This window comes from Pelodiscus sinensis, chromosome 12 (assembly GCF_052426305.1).
Source record: "Pelodiscus sinensis isolate ZL-2025 chromosome 12, ASM5242630v1, whole genome shotgun sequence".
In the NCBI taxonomy this organism is placed as follows: Eukaryota; Metazoa; Chordata; order Testudines; family Trionychidae; genus Pelodiscus; species Pelodiscus sinensis.
In genome coordinates this window covers 50,217,094-50,223,784 of record NC_143063.1, presented here as the reverse complement: position 1 = coordinate 50,223,784, position 6,691 = coordinate 50,217,094, and positions in this window count along the sequence as shown.

Here is a 6,691-nt window from a genome sequence, read left to right as displayed (position 1 = left end):
GAAGGCCAGGCCTGGTCACAGGGTGTTGCCCTTGCTCAGGGACCCGTGGCTGTTCTTGGAGCGTTGGCAGGAAGAGTGACCCAAAGCAGCACTGCTGAAATACCGCTCGATGACTCCATACTCCTAACGTCAGACACAGCATGCTAACAGGGCAATCATCTTGTGGACCGGGCTGCGTGGGTCACGGGCCCACAGGCTAAGCAAGTGGGACACTTTCAACAACAGCAAACATCACTCTGGGCTCGCTAGCAGGACTGTTGAAGCAAAATGCAGGACAATGTAGCACTTTAAAGACTAACAAGATGGTTTAATAGGTGATGAGCTTTCGTGGGCCAGACCCACTTCCTCAGATCAAATAGTGGAAGAAAGTAGTCACAACCATATATACCAAAGGATACAATTAAAAAAAATGAATATGAAAAGGACAAATCACATTGCAGAACAGGAGGGGGATGCGGGGGGGGGGGGAGGAAGGAAGGTAAGTGTCTGTGAATTGATATTAGAGGTAGGGAGAGTGGGTGTTTGTGAGTTAATGGTATTAGAGGTGATAATTGGGGAAACTGTCTTGGTAATGGGTGAGATAGTTCAAGTGTTTAAGTCCTTGTTGGAAAGTGTCGAATGCAGGACTGTTGTGAGCAAGACAAGCAGACATTCCAGCACTCCATGCTGCTTAAGCCTCAACTGGAGAATTGGGTCCAGTCCTGGGCATCATATTTCAGGTAAGATTTAGACACATGAGGAAGGGGGGAGGTCAAAGACAAGCAAAAAAAATGATGAAAGGGCTAGAAAACGACCCATGAGGAAAGAAAGATTTTGGGTTGCAAAGAAGACAACAGAGGGGATATAAGAGCTGTCAAGTCTCTACAAGGGGGTTACAAGGAGGAGGAGGGGACCATTCTCCTTAACTGCTGAGGACAGGACAAGCAGCAAAGAGCTTAAACTGCAGCAAGGGAGGTTTAGGCTGGACATTAGGAAAAAACTTCCTATCAGGGTGGTTAAACACTGGAATAAATTGCCCAGGGAGGTTGTGGAATCTCCATCCCTGGAGATACTGAAGAGCAGGTTGGACAGACCCCTGGCAGGGATGGGCTAGATTAGGGTTGAGCAACTACTGGTGGCAGTTCACCAAGGTTACTCGCTGGTGGGCCCCCACACCATCATATTTACCTGCGCCTCCACAGGTGCGGGGGGATCACAGCTCCTGTTGGCCATGGATCGCTGTTCCAGCCCATGGGAACTGTGATGCCCCGTACCAGGAAGTCAGATCAATATAGTGGCAGCGAGCCACCAGGACTCACCTCGGCTTTATTGCCCATGCCTGGTCTAGAGTGATCCTGCCAGGAGTGCAGGGGGCTGGACGTGACCTTTCTAAGTCCCGTCAAGTTCTAGGCTATTCCGTAAATCTCCTTCCCAACCGTTCCTTACTGGAGTCATCGTGCATAAAGCAGAGCTCAAGTTACGTCCTATCCATAGCATAAGAATATTTTCAGAAGTGTTACCGTTCCACAAGGTGACTGCGCAGTGTGTGAAAAATACTTCGTTTGTTTTAAACCTGCTGTCTATGACTCTAATTGGGTGAGCCCTAGTGTGAGGTGGCTTCCCCCTGGCAGTTTTGGGGTTCACCTCTTTTCCACCTAAAAGGAAGTCAACCGCTGTAGCAATTCCCCTTTATAGTCCCCCCATGAGGGTGCGTTTACTCGCCAGCCTCCCAACTCTGTTTTCCACACTCGGGGTTGGGGGTGTGAGGGGGACCTGGGCCCGCCCCCAACCCAGAGCCCTAAGAACAGAGCGCTCACGCGCCAGCCCGCAGCAGTAATCCTTCTGCCCACCCTGGGTTGCTTCCGCACTACTGCCCGGGGGCCCTCACCTCTCAGCCTGCTGGCAGTGAGTTTCTCCCGGTAGGCTTGGGGTTTGTGATCCCTGACCCACTCAGGCACAGCAGTCCCCTCTCCCCTGGATGCCCACCCCAGTTCGGCTCTGCCCCTCCCAAGCATCTCTTCCCCCCCTTGAGTGGACCCCGTGACCTTGGGCGTTCAGCCCTCGCGGCTGCTGCATCTGTGCTGGCGTTCTCTCAGCCCCACCCATCAAGCGCCTGCCTCTGCGCTCCTCATTCCCTGCAACGCTTTGGCCCCTCCCGCCTGCACTCTCTGCTACGGGTACGCTCTGGCCTGGGCGCTCCTGTCCTGCTCTTTCCCCTTCCCCCAGGGGAAGCCCAGCACCGCACCACCTTCTCCACCCGGGCTTTCTCCCCTACCCCGATAGTGCAGGTTTCAGCACCCTGTCACACCTAGTTCTTGTATCACTTCCTTAGTTACTTTCTCCACCCCCGTTGGGATTGAGCAGCTGTCATAGCTCAGAGGTATTAGTTCCAGAGAGAGAGAGATCCTAAGTGAGAGGCACAGGAGGTTACCGCTAGTTACCACAGACAGTAAAAGAGCTGTGCAGCCTAAAGCTTAACCCCTAGTAGAATAGGCAGAATTTGGATCAGGCAGTTTCTCATCCCACGGGATGCTGCAGGTAAGTGACAGTTCTTCATATACAAGCCCAGGGCCAGTTTCCTCGTTTCCAGACTCTGTTGTCCCAGAATTCTTGTTGCTTCCTCCATAAGTGGGGGAAGAGAGAGGCCCTCACGGGAGACCCCGGCCCCTGTTGTGTGTGTTCGGTCCATACTGTCCCGGTAGACGCTGAGCGAAGCTTCACAGACCTGTACGTTTTTACAATCCCCGGCTGATCAATGGGCACTGAACCCGCCTACGGGCAGGGTCCCTGCGTTATCGCTGGAGGCCGACTCCCAGAACTTGCAACATAGTTCAGTACCAATCGCATGGGCAAATCTCAACCCCGCCCCTAACAAGGTACGTACTTGGCTAGAGCTTGCTTGGCAGGCTGGGTACGAAATGCATCGTCACACGAGCACGGGTGAATGGGGGGGCAGGCTATTGCTCTGAAGCACAGCGTGCCCCAGCAGCCTTGGGCCTCCATCGTATTTAACGTTTTCATTAATGAGTGGCTGAAGAAGCAGGAGTGTGCGACTGAAATTCACTGATGGCAGGTGTGATGGGCCAGGTCTGGACACAGCTCAGGGCGAATTGCTCTAAACCAGGGCTGCTTACAGCCCCAGACTGGAGACCTTCCCAAATAGGCCACAAGTCAGTCACACCGAGCGCTTCAGCTGCCAATCCAGCCAGCAGGAATCCTCAAGAGCAAAACCCCTTGGCCACTCCAGCTCCCCCTGTGCCACAGTCAGCCCCAGGCCTGCACACAGGTGAGGGGTTCTAGAACCCGATCTCAGCTACCCCGGATGGGTTCTCCTGGTCCCAAAGAACCAGCCACAGATCCCCAGTCAATTTACACTTTGGATCTTACCCACAAGATCCTGCTGGGCCCGTCCTTTAGAATCTAAAATCTAAAGGTTTATTATTAAAAGAAAGAAAAGCGTGAGAGTGAGGTTGTTAAGGAGAATACATTACGTGCGCCCACCACCAAGTTCTTGCTGCGGGCTCTCAGCAGAGATGTTACAAACTGCTAGGTTAAAAGTCTCTGGTGAGCATCCTATGCCAGGACGGGTCTGCAATCCTTCCCGGCTCTGTCCCTCGCAAGGCTGCATCTGGGATCAGTGGCAGAACTGAAGATAAGATGGAGATCGCCTCATGGCGATTCCTGGTACTTTCCAAGCTGGAGTGGGTCAGATGGTCAGGTGACCTATCCCTGTGTCCCATGTCAGCAGTCATGGTATTGGCTTCTTTGCAGGTTCCAGACGCATTCCTCAGGTGTGTACTGGCCACCTTGAGAGCCATTGTTCCTGGAGCCTCGCCAATTAGCATAGTCATCGACTGCACAATAGCTCATTACAACAGGCAGTCCAGGCCCATGGCTCTGTCTCAGGGACAGAAAAGGGGAATAAAAACAACCCAGGAAACTATAGACCGGTCAGTTTAACGTCTGTCCCAGGGAAGATAATGGAGCAGGTAATTAAGGAAATCCTATGCAAACACTTGGAAGGTAATAAATTCACATACCAGCCCAGAGTCCATATTCATAACTCCACACACAGACATCACACAGGTACATGAGTAGCAGACACGGAATCCGTAGGACACAAGCTTTCGTCTGACACCTCCCATGGCCCCTTTGTACAGACTTGGGGGCAAACACCCCCGTGGGCGCAGCAGTGATCTGGCTGCTCCCCTTCAAATCCAGTAACCTGACAGCAGGAAGCTGGGAGGCAGGGGCGGTGCGGCCGATTAGACGGGCCTGTTGAGCGAACCAGCTGACCTTGAGGCGGGGAGCAGTAGAACCGAGATGAGCGAGCACAAGGCGCTGCACGTGGGGGCTACTACAAGCATTGCTGCCTCCGGCTGGGGCCGTAGCTGACCACCGGCTGATTAGCCACCGTCGCGATGCAGCCCCTGCAAAGGCAAAGGGGATGGCTCGGCCAAGGCACTTCCAGTTGCAGCCGGGACGTGCTCATGCCATTAGGCAAGGTGCTGTGACCTCGTCTGGCATTCTCTGCTCAGCCCCAGGGGCTCACGTTCCAGGGAGGTGGACTGCAGCTGGAAGAGGTGCACACTGGAGGGCTCATGGGTGATCGGGGAGGGAAAGTCTTTCACAAGAGGACACGGAGAGAGTTGTCCATCCTAACAAAGCAAAGGCTGAGAGAGGATACTGCTAAGCTCTAGCAATGATTTTCCCCTCACATACCAGCACAGCCAGACACCCTCCAAAACCTTCCCCAGCTCTGGCTGAAACCTCGTCAGGGGCTTCTCCTCCAGCTACTACGAGAGCGTTCAGCACCTCACTCCTTCAAAGGTTAGGAGCCTTTTGGCAGCATCCAGCCTACATTCACTCATGACCAGTTCATCCTCCTCAGCTCTCCCGCCAACCCCGTCCTTCGCGCAAACAGATCTCCCCTCCATGGGGTTTACCCCGATGTATTATAAAGAGCAATCAGAACCCCATGGGGGAAGGCCAGCACAGGCCCCGCCCCCTCTGTCTGAAGCCACCCCCCTTCGACAATCTCAGAGAACTTGTAGGTAAGGTCCCATGGGAAGCAAGACTGAAGGGAAAAACAACTGAGGAGAGTTGGAAGTATTTCAAAGGGACATTGTTAAGGGCCCAAAAGCAAACAATTCCGCTGTGTAGGAAAGAGAGAAAATATGGCAAAAGACCAGCTTGGCTTAACAAGGAGATCTTGCACGATCTCAAAATAAAAAAGGAGTCATATAAAAAATGGAAACTAGGACAAATAACAAAGGATGAATATAGGCAAGCAACACGGAAATGCAGGGGCAAGATTAGAAAGGCAAAGGCACAAACTGAGATCAAACTAGCTACAGGCATAAAGGGAAACAAGAAGACCTTTTATAAATACATTAAAAGCAAGAGGAAGACCAAGGACAGGGTAGGCCCACTGCTTACTGAGGAGGGAGAAGCAGTAACAGGAAACTTGGAAATGGCGGAGATGCTCAATGACTTCTTTGTTTCGGTCTTCACCGAGAAGTCTGGAGGTGTGCCTAACGTAGTGAATACAAGCAGAGAGAGGGTAAGTTTAGAAGATAGGATACACAAAGAACAAGTTAAAAATCACTTAGCAAAGTTAGATGTCAGCAAGTCACCAGGTCCTGATGAAATGCATCCCAGGATACTCAAGGAGCTGATAGAGGAGGTATCTGAGCCTTTAGCTATGATCTTTGAAAAATCATGGCAGACAGGGGAGATTCCAGAAGACTGGAAAAGGGCAAATATTGTGCCCATCTATAAAAAGGGGAATAAAAACAACCCAGGAAACTATAGACCGGTCAGTTTAACGTCTGTCCCAGGGAAGATAATGGAGCAGGTAATTAAGGAAATCCTATGCAAACACTTGGAAGGTAATAAAGTGATAGGGAATAGCCAGCATGGGTTTGTGAAGAACAAGTCATGCCAAACTAATCTGATAGCTTTCTTTGATAAGATAACGAGCCTTGTGGATAAGGGAGAAGCGGTGGATGTCATATACCTAGACTTTAGTAAGGCATTTGATACGGTCTCGCATGATATTCTTATTGATAAACTAGGCAAATATAACTTAGATAGGGCCACGATAAGGTGGGTGCATAATTGGCTGGATAACCGTAGTCAGAGAGTGGTTGTTAACGGTGCTAAATCCTGCTGGAAAGGGATAACAAGTGGAGTTCCTCAAGGGTCTGTTTTGGGACCCGTACTGTTCAATATCTTCATCAATGATGTAGATACTGGGATAGAGAGTACGCTTATTAAGTTTGCAGATGATACCAAACTGGGTGGGGTTGCAACTTCTTTGGAGGATAGGGACATAATTCAAAATGACCTTAGCAAGTTAGAGAAATGGTCAGAGGTAAACAGGATGAAGTTTAATAAAGAGAAATGCAAAGTGCTCCACTTAGGAAGGAACAATCAGTTCCATACATACAAGATGGGAAGCGACTGTCTAGGAAGGAGCATGGCGGAAAGGGATCTAGGGGTCATAGTGGACCACAAGTTGAATATGAGCCAACAGTGTGATGCTGTTGCAAAAAAAGCAAATATGATTCTAGGTTGTATCAACAGGTGTGTTGTAAGCAAAACTCGTGAAGTCATTCTGCCGCTCTACTCTGCACTAGTTAGGCCTCAGCTGGAGTACTGTGTCCAGTTCTGGGCGCCACATTTCAAGAAAGATGTGGAGAAATTGGAA